General features: G+C 42.1%; 1 protein-coding gene across 4 annotated transcripts in view; it reads left to right on the plus strand.

Moving 5' to 3' along the window:
* LOC132820398 (serine/threonine-protein kinase PAK 3) overlaps positions 1-14,634 on the plus strand; it is a 239,263-nt gene that overhangs the window by 88,102 nt on the left and 136,527 nt on the right. For 2 of the 4 annotated variants that reach the window (XM_060832487.1, XM_060832490.1), the window contains exon 1: positions 7,967-8,199. The exons of the other annotated variants lie outside the window; for them this stretch is intronic. The gene's annotated coding sequence lies outside the window, so the exon portion shown is untranslated. Of the gene's footprint in view, positions 1-7,966; positions 8,200-14,634 lie in introns of those variants that run through there. 4 annotated transcript variants of the gene reach the window in all.

The raw sequence follows: 14,634 nt of genomic DNA on the forward strand, positions 1-14,634 counted from the left end.
CCTGCATGTCCTCGGTGGAGTGGGAGGGAGAGTTAAAGTGTTGAGCCACGGGGTGGTTGGGTTGGTTGGTCCGGGCGTTCCCGAGGTGTTCTCTGAAGCGTTCCGCAAGTAAGCGGCCTGTCTCACCAATATAGAGGAGGCCACATCGGGTGCAGCGGATGCAATAGATGATGTGTGTGGAGGTACAGGTGAACTTGTGGCGGATATGGAAGGACCCCTTGGGGCCTTGGAGGGAAGTGAGTGTGGAGGCGTGGGCGCAAGTTTTACATTTCCTGCGGTTGCAGGGGAAGGTGCCGGGGGTGGAGGTTGGGTTGGTGGGGGGTGTGGATCTGACGAGGGAGTCACGAAGGGAGTGGTCCTTGCGGAACGCTGATAGGGGAGGGGAGGGAAATATATCCTTGGTGGTGGGGTCCGTTTGGAGGTGGCGGAAATGACGGCGGATGATACGTTGTATGCGGAGGTTGGTGGGGTGGTAGGTGAGAACCAGTGGGGTTCTGTCTTGGTGGCGGTTGGAGGAGCGGGGCTCAAGGGCGGAGGAGCGGGAAGTGGAAGAGATGCGGTGGAGGGCATCGTCGATCACGTCTGGGGGGAATCTGCAGTCCTTGAAGAAGGAGGCCATCTGGGCTGTGCGGTGTTGGAACTGGTCCTCCTGGGAGCAGATGCGGCGGAGACGAAAGAATTGGGAATTGAGATCTGGAGGGATGGTGAACTACACCTCCTCCCACCCTGCCCCCTGCAAAAATGCCATCCCATATTCCCAATTCTTTCGTCTCCGCCGCATCTGCTCCCAGGAGGACCAGTTCCAACACCGCACAGCCCAGATGGCCTCCTTCTTCAAGGACTGCAGATTCCCCCCAGACGTAATCGACGATGCCCTCCACCGCATCTCCTCCACTTCCCGCTCCTCCGCCCTTGAGCCCCGCTCCTCCAACCGCCACCAAGACAGAACCCCACTGGTTCTCACCTACCACCCCACCAACCTCCGCATACAACGTATCATCCGCCGTCATTTCCGCCACCTCCAAACGGACCCCACCACCAAGGATATATTTCCCTCCCCTCCCCTATCAGCGTTCCGCAAGGACCACTCCCTTCGTGACTCCCTCGTCAGATCCACACCCCCCACCAACCCAACCTCCACCCCCGGCACCTTCCCCTGCAACCGCAGGAAATGTAAAACTTGCGCCCACGCCTCCACACTCACTTCCCTCCAAGGCCCCAAGGGGTCCTTCCATATCCGCCACAAGTTCACCTGTACCTCCACACACATCAACTATTGCATCCGCTGCACCCGATGTGGCCTCCTCTATATTGGTGAGACAGGCCGCTTACTTGCGGAACGCTTCAGAGAACACCTCGGGGACGCCCGGACCAACCAACCCAACCACCCCGTGGCTCAACACTTTAACTCTCCCTCCCACTCCACCGAGGACATGCAGGTCCTTGGACTCCTCCACCGGCAGAACATAACAACACGACGGCTGGAGGAGGAGCGCCTCATCTTCCGCCTGGGAACCCTCCAACCACAAGGTTGGAATTCAGATTTCTCCAGTTTCCTCATTTCCCCTCCCCCCACCTTGTCTCAGTCGGTTCCCTCAATTCAGCACCGCCCTCCTAACCTGCAATCTTCTTCCTGACCTCTCCGCCCCCACCCCACTCCGGCCTATCACCCTCACCTTGACCTCCTTCCACCTATCCCACCTCCATCGCCCCTCCCCCAAGTCCCTCCTCCCTACCTTTTATCTTAGCCTGCTTGGCTACTCTCTCTCATTCCTGATGAAGGGCTTATGCTCGAAACGTCGAATTCTCTATTCCTGAGATGCTGCCTGGCCTGCTGTGCTTTGACCAGCAACACACTTTCAGCTGTGATCTCCAGCATCTGCAGACCTCATTTTTTACTTAAATGCAGGAGGAGATTCAGCTCTGAAGAAAGTTGTACAAGAAGACTATTTGAATTTGTGGGTGGACATGAGGATTTTAAATTCATCAGGTACAGGGTACTGGGAGGTTGGTGAATACAGGTCTAATGGGCATACTGGGGAATAGGATAAAATGGTGGAGTGTTAAATGATTTGGATTCTATTATTTGGATGGAGTTTGTAAATTTTATGTTGAGATCAAGCCTAGTGGTGGAAAAAGTTTGGAAGTGAAGGTGAACAGTGTTGCAGAGGTAGAGGCATGCACTCTGTTGTGAACTTAGATAAAATATTTGTAGATGGGGAGGCAGGAAGTTAGAATTTAATGTTTAAAATAGGGTAAGCATTGCGTTGTCCCTTTTAAAAGATGGTGCTTTTTCTGTGCTTGGAGATTTAAAATGGATGTCTGTGAGCAGCACTTGAGTTTGCAAATATGCAGAGAGCCTGAACTGAAACATGAGTATTGAAATGCCTTACAGTTAGCAAGCCAAGCAGCAGTTTTTACCAAGACAACAGGCTTTTGAATTTAGCCAATCAATTTGATCCAGACACTTAGATATCAAATACGTATTAAATTTAAATCTGATAGTTTTGACAGCATCGACAGTCCTAGTGTAGGAAATATTGATGTGTCATCATGGGTATAAAAGAAGGGGCAGTTGGCCAAAGACCCCAGAGCTAACTGCCATCCACCAGTGCTAACAGCCTTCAACTCACCAGAGAAAATCGCTGGCTCTCACAGACATTTATGTCTTTGAGAAAGGACTGTGTAAATAGTAATGGTAGCAACGAGGGAGAAGGTGTTCCTGACAGGAGAAGGACTAGAACATTCTGGAAGCCATGTAATTTCAAGAGACTAAATTTTTTTTTTGTGTATGAGTGGGATTTGTGTTTATTGGAACAGCATACCATTAGAATTTTATTTTATTCAGGAATAGTTAGTAGTTAGAAGGGATTCATTCATTTTGTTAATAGTTTAGTTAATTTGTTCACTGTTAGAGTTTGATAAATAAATTGTTATTTGTTGACTATTAAAACAACTGTCGGGGATTTATTTTATTAACCACTAGAAGTTGCTGAAAAACAGGTTACACCACTTTTCACACTCCTTTTACAGACTATAGGGTGAGGTGCTACCCTTTGGGTGTTTCAGTTTTAGTTCTTGGCAGGGTGATCAACCTCTGCTTTATAACAACTCTTAGTACAGGACAGCCTAAGTGGTTTGAATCTTGTGTTGGATTAGAAAGACACCAATATTGCAAGCAGACTATTCAGTCTGAACAAGCAGCCAGGCAGGGAGGGACATGAGACATTAATACAGAGATTTAGATAAGAACAGAAAACATTAGCTGTGGTCCTCCTAGGGAACTGGCGACTTATCCACAACTTAATATCAGTTGTTTTGACAATACTCTGTAGTCTTTAGAGCAATGGGTGTTGCTCATGTAGGCATGACCATTATGAGAGAGGATGGATCTCGAGATATACTGACTATATTGGGACAGATAGGTTGTCAGAAAAATGAGCATATTGATCAAGAGGTGACCACATGTTCAAAGATTTTGGGAAACAAAAGGAAATTAGGGACTGGACAGTTTTGGCAGGAGAGATTTGGGTAATTTTTGAAAGAGAAAGTTAGAAAAGCCTTGAAAGGATCAATGAACAGAAGGACCATTGATTAAGAAATGAAGCTTGGAAAGTTGGTTGATGATCATGAGATGAATGAGAAGATCATCAAAGGAGCAGGGGTGATTCTCATAGGAGTGATGACCAGGAAAATGAAAGAGAAGCAGCAAAATTACAGGGGCTAGATTAAGGATAAGAGACCATATTGCAACATTACTATGTACAACATTAACTTCATTAACTATTTTTACAGTTACTGAACAACTCTGGCTTTGTTTATATCTTCCTCCACACTGGGCAAACAGTTTACTTTTCAGAATTTGCATGTTATTGATCTCATTTTTGCATTTATATTTAACTACAACATAAATAACGCTGCTTCTGTGTATTAACTAAGCAATTTTTTTTGCACATGTTCCTGCGTATGATTTAATAAAGGTATAGTAATTGAACACTAAATCCTGAGGGGTAAATGCACTGCATTAATTTCCTTCATACTATAGAAAGACCAGGTGACACTCATGTCTATGAAATAATGGATAAGGTGTCCTTTTATGTTTTATGAAAGGGCACTCCGTTGTTAAAATGGTGCATAAACTGAGATGAGCTAGTTTGTGATTGTTGCCTCAATTGATTCAGAATATTGTTATCAATGTGCAAAGTGGAGGAAAAAATAATCTTTTTAAGCTGGGTGCATGACAAGTGGATCATTTTCACATTAAGGGTAAAAATGTTACAAAGCTTCCTTGAAAGAGATTTATGGATCAAATAAATGTAGCCATTAGTGGATTGCCCTGACATGTTAGTACAAGAATACAGTATATCATTGAATGCTAGACCCAGTTGAAACTCTACCTCAACTGTGACTTGTTATCCTTCTGCACTTGGACTTCCATGGTCAGCAAGATATAGGAAAAATAACCTCAGCTTGTACTGTTATACTGACTGCTTGCTTATATTTGCCATGTTTCTCTGTTCAGTTGAGATATGCAGCATAGAACTAAACATGTTAGTAAGTTAAAACTATATGGTGGCAGCATCTCCTGCCATTACTGTAGCAATTTTCCTTATTGACCTCCTCAAAATGATGATTAGCTTCATGCAAGAGAAGATGTCAATAAGATCTTTACTGGAGTGTTATTTGAAAGTTTCACATTATCTGAAACATTTGAAGTAGGACTGCTGAGCAAAAAGCTATTAAATATTCACAAACTAGCATGCCACCGGCTGTCGTGAGTATTAAATCATGGTTGTCACACTAAATAAAAATCTGATATTAATGGGATACTTTGTCTTTGTATTGTTCATATGGTCACTCCTACTGCGCAGGAGGAAAACCTAGTTTCTCAGCCACACATACTAACTTCCCCAATGTGTGCAGCATGGACAGCAATGCTTTGCAGATCAGGAAGAATTTGATAACTGCAGTACATTGAACATCAAAAAATGTATCCACTGAAAATGGGTCTTTATACAAATCTGTATGTTTGCATGGTTTGCTGATCCAAATCCTATCAAAACAAGAAGAATTGCGAGAGTATAGATATTTCCAGTGTATATTTCTTCACTGGCTTCTCCTTGCCCTGGGCAATTTGGCTGCCATTTTTATTGCTGTAGGAAAAAAACTGAATAAATCTGTGTCTCCTTCATACTATAGTGCAAAATAAAAGTAATTAAAGATCACTGAAAAGCAGCTGAATTTTTGTTATTATATTGTTTTGAGTCCCAATGGCAATTGGATGTAGCATGCACACTTAAGAGGAGCCATGCTGAGCACCATTCTGCCCAGATGAGAAGATCAGGATTTCAGTAGTGATGATAGTGCCTGGGGCTTTGTCTGGAATGAATGATTCCATGCACTGGATTCAATAGTTGTTGCTCATCCATGAGATAGTGTGACACTGAGGACAATGTCTTGTCACCAGTAATGCCTCGTTAATCATTCATTTTATGCTCCTACACTGCTCCCTGGCCTGTTTGCAATTGGTGGGTATCTAAAAGAGAGTAATATCATCAGAAATTGGAGCGGGGCTAGGGAATTAAGCCCCTTGAGCCTGCTCTACTGTTCAATATGACCCTGGCTGATATGGGGTGGTGTTAACAGCATTTTCCTGATGCCTCATAACCATTGATCTACTTGTGAATTTAAAAACTCTGGAAAAGAGAAAGACAAGAAGGTGGAGTTACAGGAAGGGAAATGGGGGAAGAACAAGAGGGATGCGGTTACACCATGTGCAACTAATAAATCAGAAGAGATTGTGAGATGAGGGAAAAGTGTGATATGAGAAGGATTTTTGTAGATGTAGATTACATCTTCAATCCCTTTCATTCCGCTGCCATATCTGATCTTAGTCATGGCTGCTATGATAATTGAAGCACCATCTCCACTGGGGTGCGGACAAACAGCCATACCAATCCCTGTGATCACATTACCTTTAGTTGGGCACCATTTTATCAAACTAGTGAAAGTGAGGTGTATCAGTCAGTGCAATGTTGTCTACCAGGCTGATATACGCTATCATGGTTAAATAGCTAGCGGCCTGTGTAAGCTGTGAGAAGTGAGAGTGAGACTTGCAGCAGTGGATGAGTTTGGAACAAGTCTATGAATGTTATGTATGAGTCCTGATTGGTAGAGATTGGTAGGTGAGTGAAGCAATGGTAATGTATTCATCAGTGTCTATGAGGCAGCTGGTGCAAATTGGTAGCATGTAAAATTTGAAGATACATTCATTAACCTTGACTACTTGTATGAGGTCATTGAGTCTCTTTGAACATGATATCTAGTCCTCTGAGATGCATTACTGACATGGACTGTCACAAATGTAAGCGCATGCTGACTTTTTAAGAGTTTGTTTGGAAGGTCAACTGATACTTGGAAAAAGGAGATCTCTCTTCATATTAACCTACTTTGGAGAAACTGGGTGCACATACTGTGCCATTATGGCATTCCTTTGTCTGGCCCAGCTTCAACCTCTCACTATTTTGCATCTCCTGCTGAGGGGTATGATCATGTGACTGGGTGGTTTAGCACCCCTAACTCTAATCCTAACTGCAAACATTTTAAATGAACAAACAATAGAAACGTTTATACTACTTGAACCATGATGTGGCTTGATTGCTCATCATTACCCTTTTTTTGGGCCTTTGTGAATTCTTATGCCCAGTTGATCTCCGTTCAAATGGTTATCAGTGTACAATTAATGATTTTAATACCATACAAAATGGAGGAGAATGATCAGTTTGGGTTCTCAATTCTATCCAAATGACTGGGTATGGTTCCTGCAGTGGGAATCATCAGTTATAAGGATAGATTGAAGAAGTAGGAACTGTTCTCCCGGGAGAGAAGAAGGCAGAGAGAAGATTTGCTAGAGGTTTTAAAAATTACATGTGAGGTGGATAGAGTAAATAGGGTGAAACTGTTCCTGCGAGCAAAAGGAAAAAAAAATCAAGAGGGCATAGGTTAAAAGTGATGTGCAAAAGAAGCGAGTGTGATGTGAGAAAGAAACTTTTCCACACAGTGAGTTGTTAGGGTATGGAATGCAATGTCTGGAAATGTGATGGAGGCATGTTCAATTGAGGCATTCAAGAGGGCTTTGGATGGTTATTTGGGCAGAAATGGTGTTCAGTGATGTGGGACAAAGGCAGGAGGATTAGCACTAGGTAATAGAATTGGTGCAGGCATGTGGGCTGAATGGCCTCCTTCTGCACTGCAACAATTCTGCAAATCACAAATGATTGGCCAGACAATAACTGACAGCAGGTTCAAGCCTGCAGTTTAAATCCTGTAAATATTCACTACCCAAGCTCAGACATGAATAAAAGCCACTTGAGTGAGTTACTGGATTCTCAAAAGCATCCCATCATCTGTCAGTCGCTTCAGGACAGATGGCAGACATCTTTGGCTCAAACCTAACTGGCACCCTAAAATAATTGGATGGGATCTTGGGGGAGGGAGGCAAGGGCAACATTCAGTTGTGTACTACCTGACACTGGGATAAGACCAGATCAAGCTTCTGAGATATTTGTGCATTTCTATCTTGTGCTTTCCATGTTGAGGAAGTTACGCTACCGTTTCACATTTCAGATTTACTGGAATAACTCCTTTTGTCCTTATACACCCTTTTGTCCTTTGGTTATTCATTGTACTTTAATTGTGCTCCATATTTTAGATCACAGTCTGCTGGAAATCTGACTGTGAAACGCTTGGGTAAGGAAAGCAAGTAGTGAGGTTTCCACAGCAACAGCCATGATTCAGAGCTGCACTGAAAGCTTTCTACCTCAGGCAAGCAACTGTCCTTCAGCTTTAAGCAGCTGCTCAGTTGCTTAGCCAATCACAGGTGTACAAGGAAGAATGACATCATGATGAAATTAACGCCAATGACAGTATCTGATTTTGGATCAGCCAATCAGTCAGTATCAATAAATGATCAGGCTGCCTGGGGAAGATCAGGCAGCAGTGGAGTGCTGAGGATTTCTCTTGAATCAGTCTGAGGTCAGAAGCTGTGCGTGAGAGGAAAATGTAAAGAAAGCAGCTGAATGAGCCGAGGTCTGTTCTCAGGAAAAACACACAAACACATATACGAGAAAAAGAAGCTTGTTATTCATTGGAGGTGGAGGAAGTTTAAAATGGCAAGAATGGCATGCCCACCATTTACAGGTAATACTTGTATGCCTTGTGTGTGTGACTTTATTTTTGTATAACTGGGTATGATTTTTATTTGCAAGTGGATATCCATAGACCAGTGTTTGCCTGCCCATCCCCAAACAGCATTAATAATGAGTGACATGTAGGAAAACTAGTTTTATTTTACGTTTGGCTCCTGGGTGCAGTCAGTTGGATATTTTTCTTTTATTCTCTATCAAGTTGGTGAGCGAGTTAGCTTTCTATTATGACTATGGAAATAAGCTTTTAAAAATTCATGCTCTTGAAATCCTGCACCTCTTTTTATACGCACAGACACTGCTGTCTATGTGCACACCAGGAGCTTATTGTGCTGGGTGTGCTTTGTGGTATAAATGCTTCATTGCTTTATGGAATGGTTATCATAGTGTGTTTCTGACAATCAATGCTGTTATCTATTCATTCATTACATGAATAAATGACATAATTCGTCATAGGATTTTTTTTCCCTTTTGATTTTTTAAGCCTTTGCTGTTGCGACATGCTTGCAATAGACATTCACCCTCTTTAACTATTTGAATACCTTATTGGAGTGAGTGATTCCTTTTGCCTCTCTTCACTCCTCCACCTCTCCTATCCCCATCCAACAATTTCTAATAATAATCCTGCTGTGCTATTTGTGTAAAGAAAAAGCAAATAATCACTTCTGGCTCACAAAAACTGTATTACTGAATGATATGTTAGTTCTCTCTTTTCTTACAAGAGTTTGCCATCTGCAAGGGAACACATGAGCTGGACATCAAGTTGTGAGCCCAGATGGGCACTGTGCAGTAGTGCAGAGCGTTGTAGTTAGTGGAGCATTCTTAAGAAAATTCTCCCAAGACCCTCTGTTAATCTGTTAGAAGAAAAAAAGAGTAGCAATTAACAATTGGACAATGAGAGAAAAATAAGCCATATTTGTATCTTGCTGTAGAAGAATCCCAGCAGATGCATACATTTGAATGTGGAAGGAGAGTACACATTTTTGACAGCCTCTTGTTTTCTGATATTAATATAGAAACTGCAGTGAATTTGAAGAAAGAGTTAATCAATTGTTTTTTTTTAACAATTAATTATCACGAAGCAATTTGTGTGAAGGCACAGAAGCCCTCAAAGTTGTGACAAAAATTAAGTAAATCTACCATTTTTGAGCAATAATACAGTAATAGTTTGAATAGTGCAGTGACTGTGGAGTTAATGACAGATTGAAACTTAATTAAAAGAAGCTGCGCAGAGCCAGAAACACTGCTGTAAAAGGAAAGATGAATATAAAAATTGTATTAAAGCCAATTCCTCATTTGGATTAAAAAAAAACTGCAGCTACAGTTAAATAGCAGCCAAAATGACACCCTTCTTTTCCTGGGAGTGCCCCTTTTTTTCTTAGCCAATACAAATTCCCCTTTTTCACCCTGACAGAGTTCCTCATTCTGGGGTATGCCTCCCTGGATGGTGGTAGTGGCAACCATCCTGGCCAAGAGCCATCTTTCAATATGAGTCAAAAGGGTGTGTTTGAGTGTGTGTGTGTGTGTGTGTGAGAGAGAGAGAGAGAGAGAGAGAGAGAGAGAGAGAAGAAAAATGTTGTGTGTGCAAGAGAATGGGGAACATCACTAGCCTGCAAGGTCTTGTTTCTGTTTTAGGCAGCTTTTCACAAGGCACTCCCTAGAGGAGGAGTCACAAAAGGAAAGGGGACTGTAGCTCATTTCCAGTGGCCTAGGAGGGAGGTGTTGAGGAAAATTGTAATACGTTCCCAGAAACTAGGATCAAGTCTAGAGCACTCTTTGTAGCAATGACTTCTGTACATTTGATTTAATGGCTTAGTTACTGGTACAACTTGGGAATCCTTTGCAAGTAGGGAGCATGAGAAATAGCTCAGTTATGTAGCCCATCAATTTGCTGCACAACCCCAACCCAATCCACACAATATGGAGTAAAGGGTTCTACTTTATGATTAGGTGAAAGGAACTAGATCTGGAGATATGAGAACACACGAACTGGAATTTGTGCCCAGTTGTGACTCCAAAGAGATATTGTTCCTGACCTATTATATAGATATGTTTAATCAACCTGTACAGACATAGTATGACACCATCAGAGTAATGGGACATGAACCCAGACTTCTGGTTAAGTGTGCCACATAGTTGTCCAATAAATCTTGTTCATATTTGTTCACCTGAGTGTAGATCTGATCTTGCAACATGTTAAAGAGAGGATAAGGCCCCACTAGACTATCTGCCCTTGGACCTGTTGAGGCAGTTAAGCGGCTAATCCATTGAAAGATCTCAAAGTGCCTGCACTGGCGTGTGGGCAGTAGAAGCACAAAACGAATTAAAAGCAATTTTTTAAAAACCAAAGTTGATGAAAAGACAGGAAAGAAACGGGAAAAGATCCTTCTGGTATGTGCTCTGTGTGCAATAGAGATTTGGCTGCCTTAACACTACTTTGTGAAGAGACTTTGCTGCAAGACATCTCTGGAGAGGGTTCTGCTGGGAATACAAAAGCACTAGCGAATCACATTTGCCAGCAGCTTTCCAGGGTGGGACTTCCCACTGAGAGGCCTAGTTGTTCACAATGCAAAAGGTGGCAACTCTGCCCATTGAGTCCACGGAGCAATCCAGTCACTTCCCCATTCAATCCTCATGACTCTTAAGTTTAAGAGTCTTCAAGTGCCTATCCAAACTCCTTTTGAAATAATTGATTGATTCAGTTTCCACCACCATTTATGAGCTGATATCATCAGCTAACGCAAGAGTTCTTTTTCCTTGTTTACCTTTGTCAAACATCTTCTCTATTTGGCACAGATAACAAGTTAACTTTGGACATTTGCATGGCTTGTGTTATGTTGTCTCCAGAAAATTAAATTTTTGGCTACATTTTTATATACCTTTGACAGCCAGTGATTCCTGCTTTAAATGTGTTAAGACTACCCACAGGAAAGTGTTGATGCAAGACGCAGCCTTTTTTAAACATTTCCCACTGGGTGACCAACCCAGTGCATCCTTCAAACTTTTGGCTCCAGATAGATGCTATGGGCTCTTTTCTCCCGCCTGAAAACTCTTCATCTGGGGAACTTTGTTTCTATCAGGATGGCTGTTTAAGACTAAAATGGGAGAAATTAATCAGCTCTGGTAGTTGTGAATTGTTAGAATTCTCTATCCCAGAAGGGCTGCGGATGCTCAGTTATTGAATGAGAGTCTTCCCACTGAAGGTGATAGATTTTTGAATACAAGGGGAATTAGAGAACATGAAGATACAGTAGTAAAGTCCATTTGAGGTAGAACATTGACCATGATCTTAATTTTTCTTTTGTGGGATGTAGGTATCTAAGTGGCCAGATAACGTTTTACAACAATTGATGACATTTTTCATGTGGTCACCATTTTATATTTCAGGATTTATTAGCTGAACTTCAGGATTTATTACTTGAATGATAAGAAATTGCAGCAAGTTGCTGTGCAGAGGGACCTGGGTGTCCTTGTGCATGAATCACGAAGGTTGTTTTGCAGGTACAACAGGTAATTAGGAAGGCAAATGGAATTTTCTCCTTTGTTGCTAAAGGGATTGAGTTTAAAAGTAAAGAGGTAATGTTGCAGGTGTATAGGGTACTGTTAAGGCCACACCTAGAGTGCACTTTTGGTCTCCTTACTTGAGAAAGGATCTACTGGCACGAGAAGGGGTGCAGAGGAGGCTTACTAAATTGATTCTGGAGTTGAAAGGGTTGGCTTATGAGTAGAGACTGAGTGAGTAGACTGGGATTGTATTCATTGGAATTTAGAAGAATGAGGGGGGATCTTATACAAGTGTATAAAATCATGAAGGCAATCGATAAGATAGAAGAGGAGAGGATGTTTCCACTGGCGGGTGAAATTAGGGCAAGAGGGTACAGCCTCAAAACTCGATGGAGCAGATTTCAGACTGAATTAAGAAGGATTTTCTTCACCCAGCCGGTTGTGAATCTGTGGAATTCCCTGCCCAGTGAGGTGGTTGAGGCTTCCTCAGTAAATGATTTTAAAGCTAAGATAGATAATGTTTTGACCAGTAAAGGAATTATGGTTTATGGTGAGAGCATGGGTAAGTGGAACTGAGATCACAAAAAGATCAGCCATGATCTTACTGAATGGCGAGGAGCAGGCTTGAAGGGCCAAACGGCCTACTCCTGGTCCTAGTTCTTATGTTCTAATTTTAATGTTATGCAATTTGAACCCTTATCTCGAAGACAAACATAAATGTGGGCCTCTAAATCACCAGGCCGGTGATGACGCTACCATCACACCACCATCTCCATTTTGTTACCTGGGAGATTGTGCTAATGTGGAGACCATATGACCTATTCCTTTTCTCTCAGCCCACTACTTGAAATTGTGGGCTTTGGAGTACTTAAAGGAGCTCTTTTATAGACAAGGACGCATTTCTTGCCATTAGTCCTGAATTTGAGTTTTCCCATTTTGTATCCATGTCCATTTGTCCTGCAATTATGGTGTACATACCTGCATTTTAATACAGACCTCCACATCTTTAGGATACCAAAAACCAGCTTTTACACCTAACAAAATGAAATTGTTCATTCTATATTAATGTTTCAATAAATGTGCACATACAATGGCTGAAAAAATGGCAGTGAGGTGGGTGATTGGTTAGTGTTGAGAAGAGAAAGTTATCTATAATGTCCAATGAATAGCCCTGCACTTGAAATAGTACCAGCATGTCTTTTCATGCCTGTCTAAACTTGGTCACTGGATATTTAAAAGTAGAGGTAGACAGATTACTGACTAATGAGGGAGTCGTAGGTCATCAGGGGTAGAGGGTGAATGTGAAGTTGATTGCAATCCTACCAGCCATGAGTTTCGAATGAGCTCAACCTGCTCTTAATTTGTATGTACGAGTGGGCACATAGGACATCTCGATGTCTTGGCTAACTGACTGATTATGGGCTTTGAGCTGTAATGGGACTTGAAGAGCTAAAAATAATTATTAGTTGTGTTCAGGAATCTTCAATTCCAAACAATGGCTCAGTGGTTACTGCTGCTGCCTCACAGCGCAAGGGACATGGATTCAGTTCCAATCTCGGGTGACTGTCTGTCTGTATGGAGTTTTCAAGTTCTTACTGTGTCGATGTGGGTTTCTTTTGGGTGCTCTGGTTTCCTCCCACAGTCCAAAGATATATGTAGGTAAGGTAGATTGCCTATAGGGTCCAGAGATGTATAGGTTGGGTGCATTAGCCGTGGGACACACAGGGTTGCAGAGATGGGGAGAGCAGGATGTTGGTGGGTCTGGGTGGGAGGTTTTTCGGAGGGTTGGTGTAGATTCAATGGGCTGCATCCACACTCTAGGGATTGTATGATTCTAAACATAGATTATGTCGACACGTTTCTATTGGTTTTGTTCAATTCCTTTCTATGGTAAACAGCCACAAAACATTGTGGCCCTGGGAAGAGTGCAGAGGTGCACTATTGAGGTGGTTGGGAGTGGAACTTGGGAAACCTGAAAGTGTGGGGGTGTTCTCAAATTTTAAAGGCAGGATGCCATCACAGTTTTAAATTGTTTCCCGACCATCAGTTAGCCAGCATAACAATCTCTAGTAATGGCAAATGATCAAGGTATGTTGGAGGCTATTATTGCCTTACCGAGGTAGTACTCTGGAAAGCAAGCCCACTATCCTCTGACTGGGCATGAAAGTTAAAGGTTTTATAAAATGTACAATTTACCTAACTCTTAGAGCTAGTGTTATGAACCAGACCAAACCCCCTTCAAGGATATAGGTTCAAAGCTAACCTTTTTAAAAAAACTTTTATTTAAAGGCAAGTGTAAGACGCTGTGTTCCAGATGTAATTCCATTAGGTACTCCACTTAGCTTTAAGCAAAACACACACTTTATTTGCATGCTATAGTTAAAATACAACAAAAGAAAGAAGAATTGGTCAAACTTTAACTCCATTGAGAAACTTTAACAATAATACATTATTTAACTACTAAGCAGCAACTATTCCAATATAGGGATGTCTCACATACACTCCCTTGGAAAAGGCAAAGTCTGTAAAATTGATTGTCTCACATGAGACTCTGACAGCAGAAGAGAATCCAAGCTTTTAGCTGTTACAGAAAGAAAGTTGAAGCAGCTTCCATAACTAGCTGCAAAACCCCAGCAGCTGTTGAAAGCTAAATTAAGCCTCAGGTTCTGTGGGAGCCTAACTCCACCCATTCAGGCTCCTCCTATTGTTCCAACTTCTTAGATAGAAATCCCCAAGACGTCACAAGCTGTTTACTTTATTGAGTTGGAAGAAACAGCTCTACACTTATGGCTCAAAATCTCTCTCTTGGAGGGAAAAAAAAGAACAAAATATACCTTATGAAAGCCGAAGTACCTGAGTGTTTTATGGAGACAGATTCGATCATGGTCTTCAAAAGGAAATTGGATAATTGTCTTTAATAATGACA

This window comes from Hemiscyllium ocellatum, chromosome 11 (genome assembly GCF_020745735.1).
Source record: "Hemiscyllium ocellatum isolate sHemOce1 chromosome 11, sHemOce1.pat.X.cur, whole genome shotgun sequence".
Classification (NCBI taxonomy): Eukaryota; Metazoa; Chordata; class Chondrichthyes; order Orectolobiformes; family Hemiscylliidae; genus Hemiscyllium; species Hemiscyllium ocellatum.